General features: G+C 32.9%; 1 pseudogene; it reads left to right on the forward strand.

Annotated features, from left to right (window-relative positions):
* Positions 1-14,417: 14,417 nt before the first annotated feature.
* LOC106409868 lies at positions 14,418-21,627 on the forward strand (annotated as a pseudogene).
* Positions 21,628-22,753: the final 1,126 nt, after the last annotated feature.

Raw genomic sequence — 22,753 nt, forward strand, 5'->3', positions numbered from 1 at the left:
AAATTTAAACAAAAATGAAGAAGGATACAAATATTGTTATCAAATCTTTATTATTCTTAACCATTAATTGTCATATATATGTAAATCATATTAGGTAATTCCGTAACTTTTATTTAAGGAAATAATACAAACTTCTTATATTTTAGGTTAATATAATGTTCTCTAGTGTTATATAATTATGAAATAATGTGACACCATTAGATTAAACTATACTCTATATTAGATGCTCTAGAATTCTTTGAAATGAAATTTAGAAGGCATTTAGAGTGCCACCTAGGATTTGAGGTTTTTTTAATTAATACAAAATTAAGGTTTTAATTTTTCAAATGCTTCCTAATTAATATACGGGGGATATCAAAGTTAAAATCTTATGTAAACGATGAGACAAATCATTACTCAAATAAACTGGTAGCGTAGACAATAGGTTTCATAGCTTTTTTAACATGATTTTAAAATCATTGTGTCATAATATATTTCAAAAGTAAATGACATGATATGGTTAGCCTTCTATATATGTCATGACCATAGGATGTACCGTTTGGACAGAATTTAGTCTATGAGTTAGACTTCGTGTTGTTTTGACGTAACGTTAAACGCCACTTTCGTGTATCAGCACTACAAGATTTTCGTGTATGCAATTAATTTAGTAAATATGGAGCTAGATAAATATTCAATGAGATAATATAAAAAACGGAAATATCCTACAAAAAAGGCAATGATTAAAATCATATATTTAAAGGGCAATGTGAAGCTATTTATTCGAAATTTATGACACCAATATTCGATTATCATTCTCGATTTGGTGTTCAAACCAGAATTTCCTTATCTTTGCAATGTAATTACATCACATATTGGGGGAATATTTTTTATTTAATAGATTGGATTTCACTTTTATAGTGCGAATAGTCATTAGATCTATTATGTGTGTTCATATTACAAGGATGTTAGGCTGCCAATGGTTTTGTTGGGTAAGTTTGCCATGGATGTAAGCGATGCTATACAACTTAGCACAAACCATTCTTTTTTTTTTTGTCTTCTCTTAGCGCAAACCATTCTGTTGTCTGTGTTTTGAGGTTTGGCAAAATCAAAGTTTGGAAAGGTACTCATTTAGTTCATTTTTTTCTAAAATATTGTATTTTCTTTTCTATATGTTTAATTGTGATAAAATAAGAATGAAATGGTCTTTTATTTTGTCCAAAGTTCAAGTGCATGAAAAAATACGCATATTTTTCAACAATTTATGTTTGATATATTAAAACTAAATTTAATTGTGAGATTATTATATCCAGAGTTATTTAATTTAATATTATGTTTACATATATTATGTTTATATATGTTCAATTAGGTAACATAGTCATAAAAAATAGTCAATGATTTTATTAAAATTATTTTCTCAGACTAAAAGCAATTTTCGTTACACAAAATGGGATCGAAGTTTTATATTTTCAGACATAGTATATAATAATCATTCATGACCAACTATTTATTATATAATGTGTCGTATTATGAACACGGAACAAAATAAATATTAATAACACATGTAATATTAAAAGTTTTATACATATTATCAAATTATTAAAAATCCATTTCACCCCGCACAGAGCGCGGATCTCAACCTAGTATACAATTAAACAAACACAAATACATAAATTAAAGAAATCAATTTTTTATTTACAATCATTTTTTGGTAAATAAATTTAAACAATTATTTTCTCTATTTTGTATTGTATGTAATTAAATTTTAATAATATTAACATAGATATATAGTATATTTTTAATATGACTATCTATTAAATGAAATTTCTTAATTATATGATTTTATGATCATTTGTAAATTTTAAACATCAATAATAAAACTTTTAGTGTGAGACTGTTAATATTTTTAATAATTTATAATTTTTCTTGAATATTCAATGCAATTTAGAAATTAAATATCAAATTCTCAATACTTGTTCAACGCAAAATTTTAAATTAAAATATTTATTTATTTTTATATTGTATACAGGTTAATATATATTAATATGATTATCTATTAAATCTTATTTTTACTCGTATGATTTTATAATCATTTGTATCTTATTATAATTTTTTTAAACCATTGATCCCAAAATTTTCACTGTGAGACTTTTAATAGTTTTCCTAATTTATAATCGTTTTCAAAAATTCAAAATATAACATATACGAAAAATCTAAAATTTTATTATATGGTTATTATGGTTGTTTAATTAATTTTTATAATATAAAATTAACAAAGATAATGTAGGATATGCAAATTGTTATCGAATCTTTATTATTAAATTAATTATCAAATATATATTTTATTCACCTTTAGTAATTCTGTAGCTTTTATTCAAGGAAAAAAATGAACATATTAAGTGTAGATTGTTAATTAATTTTGTGCTTAGTTTAATGAAAATATATAATATATGTTTAGTGGACCAAAATATTTTTTTAAAGACTCTAAAAATCATTCTAGTGATAACATGTGTCATGGCTAGAATGTTGTAATGCTTCTCTTTTTATATACATGGGATGTTAATATCAAATGGTATATATTAATAACAAGTCATATTATTAAACATAACTGAAAAGGTTTTTAAGTTGTATATGTTTCTCCTTTCTCAAATCTTCTTGCTTTTTTGCTCAATGAAAAACAGTGACAAGTAATATTTAAATTAAATTATAGGATTTTAGAAAGGTTAATGCATATAACAATCAGTTAACGAAAAAGGTTGACTTTGTTCATTTGGGGGGGGGGGGGGGGGGGGTCACGCTGCCATGACGCAATGAATCCTATTTAGTCTCAGAATTCCTAGAATCAAAGCCTTCTTAAAATCGTTGAGAATACCTATATTCTAGCCAATCGCAAGGATCAAGAACACCAAAGCTATTTAGATTAATAATCAAAACAAATAACGTGCCCTTACAAATCAAGGGATCCGTTCTTTATATAGCTAACATAAAGCCCTATTCTTTATAATAAAAGGAAATATAACTGAATCGAGATAAACATAAAAGTAAAGATAACAATGAAAGGAAAAGGAAAACCAAAGCCTAAGGAAAACAGGAAAGATATCCACGCTGCACAGGTCACCCGGGCTAGAGAAAGATTTGGCCTCGAATCTTCGGGTGCAGGAACAAGGTGTTTGATGTTGAAGACGTCGGAACACCTAACGTCTGCCGGTAACTGCAGCCTATAAGCATTTGCATTCATCTTCTCAAAAACCTCCAGCGGTCCTATCTTGCGAACTTTGAGTTTGTTAAATGTTCCTGGCGCAAAACGTTCTTTTGTTAGTACTGCCCACACGAAGCGCCTACTTTGAATTGAAAATCCCGCTTATGTCGATCAGCGGCCACTTTGTACTTGGCTGAAGAAACCTGCAAATTGTCGTGAACCTGACCATGGATGTGAGATAAAGATCCAACCAGCTCTGTTGCTTGAACATTCTCACGACTCAAATCCGGAGCAAGGCCAAGATCCACTGGACCGTGCGGAACCAGTCCATAAACAATGCGAAACGGACAGAAACCTGTATTCCTATTGATGGCATGATTATAGGCAAACTCAGCCTTACACAAAATATCATCCCAAGTTTTGATATTATCACCCACCAAACAGCGCAACAAATCTCCAAGTGAACGATTGATAACCTCTGTCTGGCCATCGGACTGAGGATGATGCGCCGAACTCATGTCCAAACTTGTGTATAACAGTCGCCATAACGAACGCCAAAAGTGACTTAATAAATGCGAGTCTCGATCAGATACAATCGACAATGGAAGACCATGAAGTCGATAAATCTCTCGGAAGAAAAGCCGAGCCACTTGTAGCGCATCAGTAGTCTTTTTGCATGGGACAAAATGTGCCATTTTAGAAAAATGATCCACCACAACAAAGATAGAATCATTACCACGCTGAGTACGAGGCAAACCCATGACAAAGTCCATACTTATATCGGTTCATGGTTGCGTCGGAATAGGTAATGGCAAATAGAGACCACTATTTGTTGCATGTCCCTTCGATTTCTGACATACGACGCACCTTTCAACAAGACGCAAAACATCACACCTGAGACTTGGCCAAAAATATGACGATGCTACTAGTTGAATGGTCCTGTCACGACCCACATGACCTTACTCACGGAGTTCTTTGACAAGCTGTAGACGAAGGCTACAAGCTGGAACACAAAGACGATTGCCACGAAACAAGAAACTTTCGTGCAATACAAACTCCGAACTCTGCTTATGCTGTAATTCACGCCAAATAGTACCAAAATAAGGATCATCAGGGTACAAATCCGCAAAGGTAGTGAAGCCTGGAACCGAGACGTGCATTGTAGCGAGGAGAGTATGTCGCCGGCTGAGAGCATCGGCCACCTTGTTCGTCTTGCCAGACTGATGCTTAATAACAAAGGTAAACTGATGTAAGAAGGCGATCCAAGATGCATGGCGAGCAGAAATTTTATCTTGACTACCCAAATGTTTTAAGGCATCATGATCTGTATAGAGAATGAATTCTTGGTGAAATAGGTAGTGTCGCCAATGTTTGATGGCTTGGACAATGGCATAAAACTCAATGTCGTATGTGTTGTACCTAGCACGAGAACCAGCAATCTTCTCGCTAAAGAAGGCAATCGGACGGCTGTGTTGGCCGAGCACCGCCCCCATACCAAGCTTGCAAGCGTCACAGCGAAGCTCAAAAACTTGTGTAAAGTCCGGTAAAGCCAGTATCTGAGCTGAAGTCAAACGGCATTTTAATTCTTCGAATGCCTCGTCTGCTTCCTTGGTCCATAAAAACGAAGTGCCTCGCATGCAATCAGTTAAGGGAGTCGCAAAGTTGCTAAAGTGATGGACAAATCTCCGATAGAAAGAAGCGACTCCATGAAAGCTACGAACCTCGCCAATAGAACGTGGAGTAGGCCATGAATGAATTGCTTCGACCTTGCCTGAAGTCCTTTGTCAGAGACAATGTAGCCCAAAAAGAGGACGTGATTAACTCTGATTACACATTTATGGTGTGGAGCAAAGTGTTTCTCACATCGCAGTACGTCCAACACGTCCTGTAGATGACTCAGATGACTCGACATATCGTTGCTAAAAATCAAAATATCGTCAAAATAGAAAACGACGTATTTGCTGATAAAAGGACGAAGTGTCTAGTTCATGACTCTCATCAGAGTACTGGGAGCGTTAGAGAGACCAAAAGACATTACTGTCCATTCAAAAAGACCTTCCCGGGTCTTGAAAGCGGTTTTTCATTCATCCCAGGGCGTATACGAATCTGGTGTTACCCACTTTTCAAATCCAATTTAGTAAAAATTGAAGCTCGGCTGATTTGATCTAGTAAGTCGTCTAGTCGAAGGATCGGAAATCTATAGCGAACTGTTATTTTATTGATAGCTCTACTATCAACGTACATACACCATGTCCCGTCTTTCTTTGGAATCAATAGGGCCGGTACTGCCGCTGGGCTGAGGCTCTCTCGTACATGCCCTTTGTGTAACAGCTCCTATACTTTTCGCCGTATCTCAACATGCTCCTGCGGACTCATGTGATAGTGAGGTCGGTTAGGGAGAACCGCATTTGGAACTAAGTCGATATGATGCTGAATGTCTCGTAAAGGAGGTTAATCACTTGGAAGTTCTTCGGGAAAGACGTCGCTATACTGCTGAAGCAGCGGTATAAATGGAACAGGTAGTGTAGGCATGCATGGAGAAGGTGACGGAGTGGCCACTAATGCCCAGACTACATCGACCTCATGAACTTGCTTCTCAAACTCTGCTTTAGGCAGTGTTAACAAGGTTTTTACTGATGACGGCTTGTCTGCTTGTACCACAAGTTCTTTGCGAGAACTTGGTTCTGGTTGTTCTTTGGATGGGATCAAAGTTATAGTCCGATCCTCAAACACGAAACTATAAGTGTTGGCCTTTCCTCTGTGCACATCATCCCGATCAAATTGCCATGGTCGTCTGAGTAACAAGTGACACACATCCATTGGAATAACATCACATGTAGTTGAATCTTTATAGTGTCCGATGGAGAAAGAGACGTGGACTTGCTTTGAAACTTTAATTTCGGTGCTGGTATTGAGCCATGCAAGTGTGTAAGGAGCAGGGTGCAGAGTGACTTCAAGACCCAATTTGTTTGCAGCTTCACTAGACATTACGTTGGTGCAACTTCCCGAATCGATGATTAGTTTACACACACGACCATTGATAGTGCAAGTTGTGCAAAAAAGATTGGTGCGAAGCCAAGATTCGTGTGTAGCTTTTGGCAAAAGACAATTGCGACGTAAAACCAAACTGAGGCCCGTGTCTCTTTGGATTGTATCCACTGTGTTGTCATTTCCATCATCTTCATAATATCGAGGTTCCTCGTCGTCTGCATCTTGAATAATGAGACCACGTTTTGTATTATTCGGACATGCCGTCTGTATATGACCACGTTCGCCACACGTAAAGCACCTAAGAGCATTGGTGCGTGCTGGTCTGGCGTTGGCGATTGTGTCTCCGTTAATATTTTCCTTAGGAGAATCGGATTTAGGATTTGTGCTGTCCGTTGTAAGTTGACCTTGATTGTCATTTGTTGAACGTTGTCGTGATGTAGATGACCATGAAGGGTGAAGCTGAAGTTCCATAGATACGGCCCGTTGGTGCGCTTCTGACATAGTAGTCGGATTAAACTGTGCTAGAGCGATTTGTAATTGTGATAGCAACCCTCTGATGAATCGGGAGATGAGTTGTTTCTGTGATTCCCCTGCGGTCATTCTTGCCATCATGTAAAAAAATCAGTCGCGTAGTCCTCAACAGAACGAGTGCCCTGTCGAAGGTTCTGTAACTTGTTATACAAGGTTCTTTCATAGTTGAAGGGTAAGAAACCACGACGCATATACTTTGTCAGACGTTCCCATGAGTCGATACGGGATTTCTTTTCTTGTCGTCTCAACTCTTTGAGTTGCTGCCACTATGCCATTGCTCATTCTTTGAATCGCGTTGCAACCAAAGAAACCCTAGCGTCATCTGGAACTTGCCGAAACTCGAGGATTTCTTCCACCATGTTGATCCAATCAATAAAATCTTCTGGGTTCAGCGTGCCATGAAATTCTGGAATCTCCGAGCGAAAACTAGACTCCCAGCGGTTAGCTTGGTGTGGCCGCTGATCGTGTTCAACACCGCGCTCGTTGTTGCGACCGTGGCGGTGACCATCACGTCGTCCTCTCTGTTCATTCCACTGGTCTGCAAACACATTACCGATCATCTCGTCCTCATCAGATGCATCTTTTTGTGCTGCACGTTGCTGCTGTCGATTTGGAAGGTTGTCTCCTTGAGCATCACGTAGTCGGTGTTGCTCGTGTAGTACCGTCTGTAACGCTGTAGTCACAGAGGTTTGTAGTGCCGCCTGTAATCCAGCTGTAAACTTCTCCAACGTGAGTCATATTTCTTCGAGCTGATCGTCCGTAAGTTTCCGCGGTGCCATGATCGATTGTTTAAGATTGAGAAATCTTAAACGGATGTCTCTGACACCAACTGGTGTAGCTCACACTACGATAACGGAATCCTATTTAGTCTGAGAATTTCTAGGATCAAAGCCTTCTTGAATCGTTGAGAATACCTAAGAAACTATGTATCAAAAATATATTTAATCAGATAAATTTGACAATTTACTACCCATGGAGTATAGCTTATCAGTTTTGTCATTAATAACCTCTTCAAATGATGCTAAATTCATAAATGACAGTCAGAAAAAGGGTTATCCACAACTTTGGTGTCTTAACTTAAATTGATATTAGCCGGTGTTTTGAAACCCGATCCGGACCCGCGGTTGAACCGGTAAACCCGGTAACCAAGAAAAAATCATGTTTGGATTTTGTGAAAAAAACCAATATTTAGAAATCCGCAAAAACCCGGAATCCGATACCGGTTGAACCACCGGTTGAACCAATAAATAATTTTTTTTTTTAGTTTTTAATTATGTTTTTTGGTTATGTTTTATATTCTAAATTTGCAATTAAGAAATTAGATGCTGACAAAAACGAAGAAGTTAGGTTTTCCGTTTTCAGTTTTATATTTGTGATATTTAGATTTTGATGAAGATTTCACTATGTCACCTGAAGGAAATGAAGTGAACGATGGTAGAGAGAACCAAAATTAGTTGATGTGATTTGGTGTTAGTTTATTTCTGTTATTGACAATTTATTACAATGATCTTTTATTTTGGTTTATCTTGTATTTTAAGTTTAATTTATTATTCACATTAGACATTGAAATATTTATAATTAAATTTTATGTTTTTATTTTCTTAGATGTCATAACTCTTACCTTGTTAGAGAAAATTTTAAATAGTCTAAACTATTTTTTTGATATTTTGTATGTCAAATGAAAATATAAAAACTAAAGTTAAGTATTTTCTAAATATTTTTAAACATATAATATATACATATCCAAACTATTATTTTATGTTTTAAAAAACATTTAGAAAATATTAAAATTTAATTTCTATATTTTTATTTACGTATCTGATATATTCTTATATAATAAAATTAATTCATTTATTAACCCGCGGTTCATCCGCGGTCGACCCAGTGATCCAGCAATCCGGTAAGTCGTTCGGTTCAGTGTCCGGGTCGGGTTTAAAAACATTGATATTTGCAATTGTCTTTGTTAAACTATAATTAGCCACTCTCAAGAGATCATTTCTAATAATGAAAATTGACAATTCAAACCAAGAAAAATCTCGCAACACCCTTTCAAAGTAAGGGAAGTGGCGATTACAAACGAATGCAACAATTTTTTTATACCTTACGAATATGAAAACAATATTAGTGTACATAAATGATTAAATTATATACAAAGAGTACACCATTTAACTCTTTATCCCACATAAGAAATTTTATCCATATTCGAAGTTGCCAATCATCAGCGTATCACCATTTCAAAACCTTGACTATGCTTTTATAATTGTTACTCCATTCGCGCAACTTGTTTATGTGAATATTGTTCGATTATAGGATAATGTGATAGAAAGTGAAATATGAATTCTTATTGCATAGACTATATATATTGCTATGAATATACATTAACATTAATTCATAAACTAGAGCTTGATCCGTGCACCCACATGGGTATTTAGTTTTACCTTTTATAAACAAATATTAATATAAATTTTAACAAGTTATCTATATTAAATATTTGGTAAAGATGACATTTCAAAAACATAATAATTTTATAGTTTATATTGAGTAATTATATTTTATTTTTGAGCTGTCAACTTTATCACTCATTTTTAGAATTTGACCCGATTATCCGCACGAATGTATTTTTATTTTTTTACGGATCAGAATTTTATACTCTTCAACACTTATATATGGTTATTTTGTACAAAAGTATGCATAAAATAATATATTTACATTTCAATATATGTTTATTAATATATTATATAAATGATTCTTTTTATGTGGGTTTTTAGTTATTACTAATGAATAATGAAAATTATAACTATATTCTTTAAAAAAATATTTTTTTCTAAATTTAGTAAATAAATACTTAAATTGATTTAGGTGGCTTTATAGATTTCGTATCATTTTTATTAATTAACTATTAATAATATAGTATTAATAAATCTACATCGTTTATACTTATTCTAATTATATAGGAATATCATGGATAAAAGATGATGAATAAATAATTTTATATCATTATTAAATGGTAGATGATTTCATTTATAGACAATATTTATTAGCTAGCTAGATTATAGGATGTGTTTTTGACCCTAATTAATTGATTAGCTAGCGAGATTGTTTTTTTAAATTACTGTTGCTTTTTTGAGTTAAAGGTCAAATTAGAAAATATATTAATTAAACAGAAAAAGACATAAAATCCTAAAAGGTAGGTTAATTGATAACTCTAATGGCATGTCATTGTAAATAAATTGGGAAACTTAGGAATATTTTATATTTGTACTCCTCTTTTAATAGAGTAAATTACATCAGCAGTCAGGTTTACATGATATTTGTACTCCTCTTTTAATAGAGTAGATATGCAACTTTCGGTTGGAACCGAATCAGAAAATGTATAATAAATATTGAAAACCGAAAGTGAATCCGAGTTATGTAAAATAATATGATTTAGAATACAATATATAGGAATAAAACCCTAGCTTTCTCTCTGGTTCAGGTATCGAGACAACGCCGCCGTCAATGTTTCTTGACGCCGGTAAGGCCTCTGGCCGCTGGCGTCAGGACACCATCTCCGTCCTTTGTTCTTTGGCTCATTCACTCTTCGTTTTTGCTTTGTTCCCGGTCTTTCTCGGCTGGATTCGTGTATCTGCTAGCACTTCCACTCAGATCGACGCCGTCGACTCCACTGCTCCTCTCGCCGTCACCTCCTTATGCGCTCCCTTCGCCGTCGCCTCCGCCCACGCTCTCCTCGTCATCGTTAACTCTCTTTTTCCTCTCGTCGCCGCCGATACTACCGACCCGGTCCTCGTCGCAACTTCTCCCTGTACAATCAAAAACGCAAACACCAGATCTGCAAAGCCTGAGGGTGGGTTTTCCAGATCTGCTCTCTTTAATGTATGTGCTGCTCCCCCACCACTCCTCTCTGTCTCCTCCACCGCATCGTAACCTCGCAAGTCCCCCCTCCCAGTGGCTGCTGTGGTGAAAGCCCCGACTCTCCCCCTCCTCTGGAGTCGTCGTTCACTGCAGTCTCGCCGGCAACACCTCATCAGCGTCAACAGTAACATTAACTCTGTTTAGTCACCAAGACGACTCTGTTTCGTCTACGACCGCTGCTCCACTCCACGGTTGTTTCGACGAGCTGTGTGCATCACCGATTATACCTTGGGAAGCTCCTCCCTCAGCCAGTGATCTCCTCATCTCTATCGCTGCTCCACGACCGTTCATCTCCCATGTCGAGTGTTCTTCATTAGTAAGGCTACGTGTTTTCAACGCCGCTGCCATCGTTACTTGTCACCTCTACACCTCCAACACCTCCGATACCACTACGATCTAAGTCACTTCCTCCACCAAGACTCTATAGGGCTCCGACCATCTTTTGGGATTTGGTTTGTATGCAGAATCTTCCATTGTGAAGCTTTCGTTTAAAGCGACGACCCCTCCAAAGATCAGTCTCAGATTCGACATTGTTCTAGTCATTTGCCGCAACGTCTCCGTGACACCCCATATCCTCGTCGCCGTATCTACTGTGCAAGAGTGTGGATTCGCCAGATTTGATTGTTACTATGTCACCGAAGCGTTTCCAACACACTACGCCGTCTCAAGCATCGACGGTTCTTCACAAAGTCAACTCTACGGTCCTCTCACCCCGTCTCTCGTTGTTGCAACTAATGTGCAAGAGTGTGGACACGCTAGATCTTCCTACTATTTCACCGCTGCGTCTCTATTACAGTACGCCATCTCAAGCATCGACGGTTCTTCACATAGTCGGCTCTTCGATCCTCCCACCCCTTTCCTTACCGCATGAACTATTGTGCAAGAGTGTGGACTCGCCAGACCTTTTCGCTACTATGTCACTGCTGCGACTCCAACAGACTACGCCGTCTCAAGCATCGACGGTTCTTCACAGATTTGTCTCTGCGACTCTTTCACCGGAGCTGCTAGCTTATACAGAGGTTCACGGACTTCTCGCTCTCAAAACCCACTTGCTGGGTTCTTCAACGTCATTTTTGACTTATGTGTGTTTCTTCGAACGCGGGCTGTAGGAATACAAGTGAAGTTTCTCTATGGGTCTCTTATCTCCTTAGCCACATATATCCCTCGTTATGTTTTAGTTATTTTCGTTTATCAGTTTACTGTCGAGGATCTCTCCGTTTGTAACGAACTCAAGCTCTTCGACTTTTAATTTTAATATAAGCATATTTGGTGTTAAAAAAAAGAAGAATACAATATATAGGAAACTGAATGTTTTAAATAATTTCGTATATAATATCATTAGTATTCATTAACATACAAATTTTGGATATCAAACACCTGTCAAATCATAATAGTAAAGACCTGTTAACTCAAAGACATGTTTAACAAACACAGTTCAAATATAGCAGTAGAACAAATTTTAACGACTTGAACATTAACGTTATCATTTGAATTTAAGGAGTATAACACATTAAGTTATTATTCAAAATTTATAAATTATTTTTTTAGAAAACTCCAATATAAAATACTGTTTTCCAGTTCTATTAACCTTATAGAGTTCAATTTTTATAAATTTGTTGACATTTAATATAATATATGTCTTTAAACATGTAAAAATCAAACCCACAGGGGTAAATATTAAACAATTCAAAGTTATAAAGTTAATGACAGCTTTGATATATGATCATTTATAGATCTATACCAGTTGAGATCTATTAAACAATTCAAAGTTATAAAGTTAATGACAGCTTTGATATATGATCATTTATATGTAGGAAAACGAAATTTATTTTATGATAATTATTGCTCTCAACCCATATGTATAATCAAATGTGTGAACTAAATAATCCTAATAAACTTTTCGTCTCTCTTGATATATTCTTATTGGAAACGTAAAATATTGTACTTTAATAAATATAGTAGAAACTATAATTTTATTTGTAATTCGATTTAGTGTAATAGTTTATTACTCCAATAATATTTTTAATATGTACTATTTTTGTGGGAAGTAATTTTTCGAACTAATATGATAATTCTTATATAATATAATCAGTTTGTAAGTTATAGAGTATTCCCAAAAAAATTCAAAATGAATATGAGAGAAATAATCATTTTTTAAAGATATAGTCGGAATATGATTTGTCCCAACCGATACCATAAACCAATCATATGTATCATTAGATAAATAGTAGTACATTTTCAAATTTATCAAAAATTAAACATTTCTAATCTTTATTATAGACGAATCATTTTTTACTTAATATGTCAATGAAGTAATTATTATTCTTTAACGAAGCAAATATTAATTTAAATTATTATTCATACGATGAAAATGGTAGTAAATAATTTTAAACATTAAATAATACTTTAATCGTGTCGAATTTATATTTTTTTGGGTAAAAGATATGTGGTTATGATATTTATAATTTTTATACAATTTCTTAATTTATACTAATGATATAGTCTTAATTTGTAAGTGTGATTTCACGTAAAGATTATTTTTGTAAGATCAAAGTTATTGATAAGTTACCATTATACAAAAAACTAATAAGTTATTTACCATCATTGGCGATTGAAATATATACATTTCAGAAGAAAATTTAAGCGATTTTTATTTTGAACGGAAAATACACACACTTATAGATTTAAGAGCATCTATTATTCATTAGATAATTTATATTGTGATATAAATTTTATTTATAAGTGAACCTTATGGTAATTATTTAAGTGTTTATAAAAATGATATTCTTAATGTACAAATTTTTACAATTTCTAACATATTTAATATCTGAAGTCGTGTATCATATTAACATCAATCAAAACAACTAATAAGTTGTGATATAAAAATCAATATTGAAATGTACCACTGTTAGGTGAAAATCTTATTGTTTCACATTTTTGTGGGTAACTTTATAATATGTTTACTAGATTAAGATCCGCGCCTTGCGCGGAATAAACATTATATATAAAAATCATTTTATGTATTATATGTTCTTACATATTATGAAATAATAAATATATATTGAATAATTAAAAGTCAGTAACTATTACATATATAATTAAATTGGTGCGAACGTATAAATCAATTTTATTAATCCAAACATTTTTTAAAATTTTTTTGATAGGATATGTAATTAAATTTAAATGATATTAACATACATAGTATATTTTTAATATTAATGTCTATTTTTTTTTAAATGATGCTTTCTACTCATATGTTTTTTTATCATGTGTATTTTTAATAGCAAAAAATTTAAATTACTGATAACAAAATTTTCATTGTGGGATTAATAATTTTAGTAATTGATAATTTAAAAAAATTTATCAATGTTAGTTCAAAACTTTTATCAAAAAAAAATTATTCAAAGTAAATTTTGAAACTTAAATATTTATTTATTCAATATGGTTTATAGTTTAATTTAGAATGATATATATACATATATATTTTAAATCTTAATGATTAATTAAATTAGACTTTTATTTATTTGATTTTGTAATCATTTGTATTTTGTCATAACAAAAAATTTAAACCATGGATCGCAAAATTTGAATGTGAGACTTTTAACAGTTTTAGTAATTTATAGTCATTTTTTAAAATTCAAAATATAAAATATACAGAAAAATCTAAATTTTTATAATATGGTTATTGTGTTTTTTAAAAAATTATTTTAATAGTTTTAAATTAAACAAATTTGATTGAAGATACATTTTTTTATCAGATCTTTATTATTCAAAATCATTAATTGTCATATATACTTTACCCACATTAGGCAATTCCGTAATCTTTATTTAAGAAAATAATAAATGACATTAATAATGAATTTATGGTTAGTTTAATAAAAAGCTTATTATATAATTAGATGGACCAACCTATTTCTCTAATAATTCTAAGAATCATCCTAGTGATGACATGTGGCTACAAAAAGAAGTTGTAATGTTTCACAAATAATATATAAGGGGATGATAAATATCACTCGGAGAATATCTTAGCAATTAATATCTTAAGGATATATAAAAATATTAGTATTAATGTAGTTTTTATAAGAGCTGTTCTTGGTCATTTTTTTTGGTTATTTATATGTTACCATTTTAGAAAGAAATTAAATGAATATTCATATCCATTTGCGACTGAAATATATATATTCTTTGTAGAAAAAAAAACACGGAGTCATATATATTGGAAGTCATGTATAATGTTATATTCAAATATGACTGATTGAAAATATGTTATGATATCAAAATCGATATTGAAATATAAAAGGTATTAAATTTATATTTTTAAAATAAAATATAGAAGTCTAAATTAATAAAAATAGCAATAGTAAATAAAATTTGAATCACTAATTTGAAACTTATACAAAGTATTTGCTGATATTAAAGAAGATAATGCTTCCCACATTTGTGAAAAATTATTTTAGATTTCATTTCAAAAGAACCCGATATGTTATTTTTGTGTTTGCATTGCACTTTCTTTGTTGACTTGGACACGAAAGATTTTTGACGAGGTTCTTATTTATATCATCAAGTTTTAGCTTATTTTCAAGGGACATAACCCTACTGAGAATTTTTCTTAAATATGTCCTGAAATAAACACAACTCGCATGACATCTTTTATTAGCAATTAACAATATGTATATTCCAAAGCGAAATATGAGATACCCTCATATTTCGACTAACAGAAAATGAAGTGAAATAACTCAATTACTCGTACAACATGATTAGGGTCCACAGTTGGAAGTGTAAACTTTTTGTAGTTGCAAAATGTTGATGCCTCAAAATATTTTCTTTTTGATTTTTCTCCAACAATATCCATAAGTTTTTTTTGCTGAAAATAGAATGCATAAAATGGGCCGATAAGTCAATTGTTTACACATATAATCACTATGGATTTAAGCTTCCATACTCGCTTAAATGAACATCAGTATTTCCAAGAGGATTAACTGGTTTGTCTTTACTTGGGGGCAATGGTTTTGATGCACCTTTGATTTTGGGGAGGGTGTTTCTTGCCACAGTGGTTGCAGTATTTGATTTTCTTAAGAACAAGATATTGTTTGCAAGCAACGATGAAAATGTTTACTACAAAGATGGGCCAATAGACAAAAGTATACATATATCCTCTTGGGTTAGTGTGATTAATGGATATATACATGTATATGTTTCTCAAGGAAGTTTAAGAGATAACATCACTTGTGCTAGTGTTTTCTTTCTTTTCCACATGTTTTAATGAATCAAATTATGGCGGCATACAATTGATCCTCTTGCTTCTTCAGTGAACTCAAATTTTCCTTTTTGTTGGAGCAATTCGTTGCTGCCCTATATTACCCTGAAAATATTTTCTATAGAGGATTCAATGAAGCTTTCCTTCAACGGCCGGCTAGAAAGTTTTTTTGGATTCTTCAAAGGTGGACGTATGTAGTCTATGATTTTATTGAAGGCACTGATTTTTTTTATCAGGAGCTTGCAGTGACGTTTCGATGTGGCCCAATAGCAGTGATGAGGTAGATTGTGGATCCATTGGTCACTACCTATTCATGTGTGGATCGTGTCGAAACATATGAATTTTCGGTAAATTTTAATCAAAGATGTAAATGATGGGAGAATGGACCTCTCTAACATCACTTGTAATGCCTGTTTTGTGAGTTTCCTATTAATGAAAGAGCTAAAAATGCATTAATTACGGAAGACCATTGTCTTGTCGTTTTTCCAAAGGCATATCAATCTAATTATGAGACGGGAATGGTCCATGTCCCCTCTATAAAAATATTATAATATATTTAGAAACATAGTTTACTGATATTAAATAACTTTTGGTATTTCTAAAAGATAGATCTTTGACTCGACACTTTCCGATAACTTGTTAAAATTATTAGTCAAAACTCATACCGGAATAGATATTAATGGACTATTAATATTGTTTCACCTATAAATACTGATACATATCAAATTTGTGGAAATATAAAAAAAAAATAAAGATCGTATAAGAAAACAAACTTGTCCGAACAAAAAAACAAATAACATATCAGTGTTGATAAGGGCTGATGGCGAGTGACCAAATCATGCATGGGCAACCTGAATTTTTAGGTATAAGTGAGGAATTTTTGGTTTTGAGTTTGTTTTTCAATTGATAAAAAATATTATCTGTAATTATATTTTGTCTACTGATGAAAGCAATAACTATATGTATTGTCAATTATGTAAGTTATGTGCTGGTCCTCTGTTTGATCCTCCAAAAGTTGGAGAAGAGATATATTATTTTCCTCAAGGGCATATAGAACATGCAATATTTTATTTTCAAACTTATTATATTCTTTCGCTTATGTTTTGATTTAAAAACTTATCCAAAAACTTGATGGTCTAACCAGCTAGCTAGATATATGGACGATGAACTTTGTCAGCTAAAACCAAATTTTGATATTCCTTCAAAAATTCGCTGCAATGTTTTTAGTATCAAGCTCAAGGTATGTTTCATTTATTATTTATGTTTCTTATTTATTAAATGCACATGAGCTATACTTACTTACTGTAAATGGTATTGTTTTGGGTATATTTTATGTATGGTCTTTGGTAGAGACTACAACAGATGAAATTTATGCAGAAATTTCTTTATTGCCTGATATATCTGTGAGTGGCAAAATAATAATTTATTCCTTTAATAAATTAATTTCAGGTCTTCTTAATATCTCTTTAATTAATATTAAGAATTCTTTTTTTTTTAGGAAGTTGAAATCCCAACTCCTAAACCTGAAAACAACATACAAAACATTAACTATTTTACTAAGGTGTTAAGTGCTTCTGATACCAGTAAAAAGGGTAGTTTTGTTTTGAATAAAAGACATGCAATTGAATGTCTTCCTCTGCTGGTATTAACACTGACTTACATTGACCCAAATTGTAAAATTTTATATAACATTTTGTATCAAATAATTTTTTAGGATACATCCAAGCTAACACCAAGTCAAGAGGTAATTGCTAAAGATATGCATGGTCATGAATGGAAATTTAAACACACTTTAAGAGGTAACAATTTATTTTTTGATATAAAAATTGGTGAGTATTGATTTTTTTTTTGTCAACCGAGTATTGATTATTAATCTTTATTTTCTGGAAAATAATCAACTAGGTACACCACAAAGACATCTTTTCACATCTGGTTGGAATGATTTTTCAAAAAGAAAAGATCTGGATGTTGGAGACTCTTTTGTATTCCTTCGGTATAATTTTCTTTCATTTTACATCTCATTTGTTTATTGGACTTTGGATTTTAACTATTTTTTATCACAGAGGAGAGAACGGAGAATCACGAGTTGGAATCAGAAAAGCAGCTATTCATCAACAACACAACAAACCATCATCATTAATTTCAAAACAAAGTATGCACCATGGTATAGTTGCTACTCCATTGAATGCGGTTAAAAGAAAATGTATGTTCGTTGTGTTCTATAAGCCAAGGTAAAGAAAAATATTTTATTATTAAATTAAAAATTATGAAAATAGTTTATTCAACAAATAAAATTCTATTTATTATTGATGTGATGATATCAGGTCGAGCCAATTCCTTGTCAACTTTGATAAATTTATAGATGGAGTGAATAAGAAATTTAGTATAGGCTCCAGATTTTTGATGAAGTTTGAAGGAAGAGATTTTAATGAAATAAGGTAAATCTTGAAATTTATTTTAGTTTTTCGAAATATGATTAATTACAAAAATGATTTTACTATACTAGATACTATGGAACAATAGTAAGAGTGAGAGATTTCTCCACTCATTGGAAGGATTCAGAATGGCGAAGTCTAGAAGTAAGATTAGTACTAGCTACACTTAATAATTATATTATTTTAGAATATGTTTTTATAAAGTAACATATAACATCCACTAAATTTATTTTATAGGTACAATGAGATGAAGCTGCAACAATTCCAAGACCTGATAAAGTATCTCCATGGGAGATCGAGCCTCTCATACATTCATCAAACATTCTCAAATCAGTTTTTCGAAAAAATAAACGTCAAAGAGAAATACATGATTTTGGTGAGTAAACGCTACTCAGTAAGTTCAAACTTCTTTGTGAATTAGTTATCATTATATTTTTTTGTTATAGGTTCAAATATGTGGGTTCCTACATTGACCCAAGGGCAAGAAATAGGACAGTCTAGCATACAGTCTTTAATGAGCTACTCTTTCCCTACCATGTCCAAGCCAAACTACAATGAGCAAATGGTTCAAGCAGTGAAAGAAACGCCAACCACCACCGCGACTACTAGGTACAAATTGTTTGGAGTTGATCTACCAATTCCCGCAAAAACAAAGGATCCCATTGAACCAATTGAATCATATAAAAAATCTAAAATTTCTAAAATCTTTGTAGAAGAAAAGGTTGACGACATCCAAACTAAAAGTCATACTAAGGTATAAAATAGATCACCATCTTCTTATTTTTTTACTTATTAGTCAAGTTTAAAACTATTTATTAGGTACAACAAAAACATGGGTTTTCATAAGAAGTATGTTATTAATTAGATAACTTTAATGTGTATATATATATATATGTGTGTGTGTGTGTGTGTCCATATTTTATTTTGATCATAGATTTTTAATGCATAATGTATATTTTAAATAGACTTAGATGACTATAAAGTTCATATGCTTTTGATATGGTTACTGATCAGGTTTGTATGGAAGGTGCCATAGAAAGAACTGTGGATTTAACTTTTTTTTTATGGATACAATCAGTTGATCGAAGAACTAGAAAGAATCTTTGATATCAAAGGCAAGTTGCACACGCACAATCAATGGAAAATATTTTTCATAGACGCTGATGGTGATACAATGGTTTTTGGAGATGATCTGTGGCTGTAAATGCTAGTTTTCTTTTTCTTAACATTTGGCAAAATTTAGTGAGTATTTATAATTTTTTGTAGCAAATTTTGCAATATGGCGAAGGAAATATTCATATGTTCAAAAAACGATGCCAAGATAGGGAATGCATATAACAAATTCCCCGAAGGTGACCCAACATCAACAACAAAATTCTTACCACCAGATGTCAACAACAATTAAAGAGGGTTTTGGTTTTAAAAAGTAAACTTGCTTATTTTATAATGTATTAAAAATAATACTGGAAATGTGTGTGACTTAAAACTTCAAAGTATATTATGGAGTGCTTTGGCATTTAGTGATTGATGTTTTGTCTATCGACTAAAGTTTTAAATGAAACAAATATCTCTGTTTTTGTTTTTATTTTAAATATTTTGTTGACATGTTTAGTATTATGGGTGAATATCATATGTATGTTTTCACCATTCATAAAAAAAAAAAAAAAATTTGACCAATAAATTTATGCAATGTGAGCTATAAAATATTCTCCAAGGTTTTATGCCAAAGACTGAAGAAAATTTTACTTGAATGCATCTTGGAAACCCAATCACCCTTTGTTGCAGGTCAGGAAATCTCAGATAATACAATGATCACTCAGGAGATGTTCCATGCTCTTACAACAAAACCAGGTGGAAAAAACAAGTGAATGGCCATCAAAACTGATATGAGCAAAGCATATAATCGCATTAAGTGGATTTTAATTCAAAAAGTTATGGAAAATGGGATTTTCTTAAACTTAGATTAACTGGATCATGCGTTGTGTTTCTTCTATTAAGTATCAAGTGCTCATGAACGGCCAGCCCAGGGAAACCATTGTCCAAGAGAGAGATTTACGTCAAGTATATCCTTTGTCTCCTTTCATTTTCATATTATGGGTAGGAGAACTCGTTAGCCTTCTAACTCACGCAGAGAACCGGGGATGTGCGTTTCACGTGTTAACCCTCCGGTGTCTCACTTTCTATTTGCTGATGATAGTCTTTTCTTCTATGAGGCGGAGCCCTGTTAATGTGATGAGGTTATGAGAGCAGTGAAGATTTAAGGAAAAGCATCGGGTCAATGTATTAACTTTGAGAATTCGTCGCTTCTTTTTGGCAAAAAGGTTCCCGGGAGTATGAGGCAAGAAATAAAGTCGACTTTGGATATGGACAATGAAAGAGGAATGAGAAATTATTTGGGGATTCCAAAGGATATAAGTGGATTGAAGTGCAAGCTATTTGCGTTCTTAAAGGAAAGAATTGATCATAGAGTCAATGGATGTTCAGCTAGATGGTTAACAAAAGTGGGAAGGATATTCTTATAAAGGCTATAGCTTTAGCATTTCCAACATATGTCATGTCCAGTTTTCTACTCCCGTTGAGTATTTTTGAAAAATTAGCAAGTGTCATTGCACGCTTCTAGTGGAGCTCGAATCCGCCCGAACGAGGAATGCACTAGGCAAAGTGGGAAAAATTGTGTTGTTCAACAGAGAAAGGTGGCATCGGATTCAGACTAATTCATGAATTTAATATGGCTTTCTAGCAAAATAACTGTAGAGATTGATACGATTCTCAGATTCTCTTTTTTGCGAGAGTTCTCCGTGGAATGTACCATTGTCTATGCTCACCTTTGTGAACAGAAACTGTGGAGTCCTTCTTACCTTTGGACGATTTTGATGGAAGTTAGACCTATATTGACCTTAGGGATCAGATAAAAGGTGCATTCAGGGTTTCATATACGAGTATGGGAAGATCCTTGGATCCTTACGCTCGCTGCTAGAACAGCTCGGCCTAATGTGCAAGTGGTTTATCCATGCATGACAATGAGTGAATTTATACATGGTATACCAAAAGAGTGGAATGTAGAAATACTGGAAATTTGGTTGCTCATGAAAATATACTGCTCATTTGGAGTTTGGCCATAAGCCAATCCAATAGAAGATGAAAAATATAGCTGGAACTATACGAAAAGTGTGATGTATACGGTTAATCAGGATATTAGGTTTCAAGGAATATCCTTAATCATGATCTTGAAGTAATGATAACAAAGCCCAGTATCACAAAGCTCCAATCCTTTGCTTGGGAAATCAATGCTTCATAAAAAATGGGCATCTAATATGGCAGATGGTATCTGGATACTTAGCCGTCATGAAAAATTTAACATGTCGTCATATGAGACAGCGATGTGATAATCACCGCCCTAGATGTGGAGAACCTGACGAATCAGTTAATCATGTGATTTTTGAATGCCCACCTACCTTACAAACTTTGGGCTCTCGCTTCGACACCATTGTGTCCAAGCATTTTTCCAATAACAAGTGTATTCTCCAATATTTGTTTCCTTTCCACTACCTTGTTCGACCATGTGAGGAATTTCCTGCAGATGTTTCAGTATTCCAACCAGTGAAGTACTTAGATGTCCTTGACGGAACTTTAATGCAGATTATTTGGTTGGTGAGTAATATATGAAATAGATTTTAACTATATATCTGCGTAAGAATGTGTTCATCTCATAATACAAACCATAAGTTTTGAATCAATTGTAATTTTTTTTACAGGATTTCAACAAATTCCTATTGATGACATAACCTATTGATTTAGTTTTTAAAAAAGCAGCTACCATTTATGATTGCAGTTTGTGTTTTTGTTATCAATTTAAGTTCAGTGTTTAACTTATTCTTAAGTGCTATGATTTTAGAATTGAACCTAAGAGTACCAAATTTGTCTGAGACATACTTAGGAGGATTCAAAGAAATTCATATTTTGGCGGACTGGTTTTAGTGGTTTTCCATTTAGCTGTTAACTTAAGACGACGATTAAAATATTCAATCGATTGACTATTATAAAAAGTTAGAAATATTAACCTGAATTTTGATGACCAATTTTCGCTTCTTTGATACGAATCATTTGGACATGTTGATGTAGGATCTTCAATTTCGGTAACTTATCATGTTGATGTCGGATCTTCTATGTCGTATCGTCGATGAAGATGAAAGTTGAGAGAAAAGCAATTATTACTTGGTTGAAATGAGTTGCCATTGGAGTGAAATTGAATCTCATGTTAGAGCTTCCCAAATCGATTGAATTGTGTGACTGGATAACTTAATCCCCTTTTGAATCGATTTTGGGAAACGAAAAGATCTTTGTCATTGTAACCAAATAGAAGGCTTCAGACTCAAAAGGATCATTATAGGCCCAAAAAATTAGTCCCATCATCTATAGGTGATTTTTTTGGCCCAAATGTTTTGTAAGAAT

Source organism: Brassica napus, chromosome C7 (assembly GCF_020379485.1).
Source record: "Brassica napus cultivar Da-Ae chromosome C7, Da-Ae, whole genome shotgun sequence".
NCBI lineage: Eukaryota > Viridiplantae > Streptophyta > Magnoliopsida > Brassicales > Brassicaceae > Brassica > Brassica napus.